This window comes from Ostrea edulis, chromosome 4 (assembly GCF_947568905.1).
Source record: "Ostrea edulis chromosome 4, xbOstEdul1.1, whole genome shotgun sequence".
In the NCBI taxonomy this organism is placed as follows: Eukaryota; Metazoa; Mollusca; class Bivalvia; order Ostreida; family Ostreidae; genus Ostrea; species Ostrea edulis.
In genome coordinates, this window is record NC_079167.1 from 48,654,080 (window position 1) to 48,656,299 (window position 2,220).

Genomic DNA, 2,220 nt, shown 5'->3' on the forward strand with positions numbered 1-2,220 from the left:
TATAGTTGTTTGACATTAATATGTGGGGGCATTTACGCTTTTTGGGGCTAAAAGTTACTGGCCCACGGTCTAGATCTACAGTTTTGATCAGAAAACCAATGATAGACAACAGAATATTTTTTCCAGAAAAGGTTACTTCAGCCTTTGGCTCAAGTGAGCTAAAATCATATCTTAGACAAATATATTTTAAAAAGAAATTGAAATGAAATATAATGACAATGATTTATTTGCACAAGCACAAGAGCAATTACTGGTAAATATGGCATGTAAAACTTGCTATATTCGATAATCATATGATGTACGTATGTTGAATATCTTGTGATGTATGTTCTATATCTTGTGATGTATGTTCAATATCTTGTGATGTATATTCGATAATCTTGTGATGTATGTTCGATAATCTTGTGATGCATATTCTATAATCTTGTAATGTATGTTGGATAATCTTGTGATGCATGTGCAATAATTGCATTGTGGGTAATATGACACACAACAGCTCTGTTACAGTAAGGACAATTTTCATTGGTTGGAAATAACGAAAGTATCCGGTGATGCAAGAATAATGTAATTCTTCTGTTAAATGTTAATGATTTGAAACTGAATGAAGCAGGAAGCCCTTTGCCAAAATTGTAAATTTCATGATCCTAGAGTAGGGCTATCAGGGTGGGGCCAAAATTGTCATAGTGATTTTAAAAATATCATTTTGAAGGATTTCTTTACTTATTCTATACTATAAAATGAAGCAGAGACATATGAAACTTTGACAAAAGCTAAAATTATGCATATATAGGAAAACAGAAAGGAATGAACCAAAATTTTGAATTTAACCGCCACCCCCACCCCGAGTTCTGACTCCACAGGCACCTGAAGTATGGATACTACCCCCCCCCCCTTTATATATATATATATTTTTTTTTATAATTTCTTTTTTTTTTGCAGTGATGATTTCTCTGAAATGTGGATACCAGTAGAAGGCCAATCTCTATAGCTTATAAAAAACGTGAAACGATTACATAAATCGAAAGAAGGATGAGGTTGGCAGGGAATCCACACATTTCGGAGAAATCATCGCTGCAAAAAATAACAAAAAGGGGGGGGGTGGGGGTAAGCAGTGTCCATACTTCAGGTGCCTGTGTCTAGGACATGTCCTAAGAAGTCATACAGTGTTATTTTTAACATACTAGTGTATCATATTTTGCATCACCGGATACTTTCGCTATTTCCAACCAATGAAAATCATCCTTACTTTAACAGTATGCTGTTGCATCATATTACCCATAATGCAATTATTGCACATACATCACAAGATTATCGTACATCACAAGATATAGAATATACATCATAAGATTATCGAATATACATCATAAAATATTGAACATACATCACAAGATATTGAACATACATCACAAGATTATCGAATATACCACACAAGATATAGAATATACATCATAAAATATTGAACATATATCACAAATTATCGAATATAGGAACGTTTTACATGCCATAGGCAAGGGCACATATTATAGATTATACCATAGAAACAATAATCTTCAAAATACAATCAGTGATTTGAATGCATGAATATGGCACCAGACAAAATCATATTATGATATATTACACTGCATATAAGGTGTACATGAGATAAAGGGACCATAATAGGTATATAGGAATAGTCTATGAAGTCATAATACATATATATAGGAATAGCAATAGGATTTTTTCATGGTAAATTATGCATATGTTTAGATTTTAGATTTTAATCAAACGAGAGAAAAGAGTACCGACCCGAATTTACTAAAACAACAATTATGTACTTTTATCAAGAAATTGCTTTCCATTATAAAATTTAATTTGTAAACCATTTTACATCAAGAGAATGAAGTTTTCTGATTGCAATGTTCTCTATGACTACTTTTTAAAAATTCCGGGTGGGCTTGGTTCATATCTGAAAAATCGCAATATTTCTGAATTTTGACCATTTCAATCTCGTTTTAATAAATATATCTCTTCAATTTTTAACTGACATGTTTTTTTGAAGATTTTATTCATAGATTTAAAAAAAATATTAAAAATCAACGTTTTCAACTTTTATTTAAAAAATTAGAACGCCCACCCAAGTCATATAGGCATGTTTTATTAGATAATAATATTATGCACCAAATCACAGCATTTGAACTCCAGAATTTCTTATTTGCAAACAAAACATGTTTTTAATCATTC

The 2,220-nt window shown here is 31.2% G+C and overlaps 1 protein-coding gene across 3 annotated transcripts in view; it reads right to left on the reverse strand.

Moving 5' to 3' along the window:
* Positions 1-208: 208 nt before the first annotated feature.
* The window catches only part of LOC125670041 (uncharacterized), a 56,390-nt gene continuing 54,378 nt past the window's right edge, over positions 209-2,220 (reverse strand). For all 3 annotated transcript variants that reach the window (XM_048904953.2, XM_048904954.2, XM_048904955.2), the window contains exon 11: positions 209-2,220. This exon is cut by the window's right edge and continues 2,562 nt beyond it. The gene's annotated coding sequence lies outside the window, so the exon portion shown is untranslated.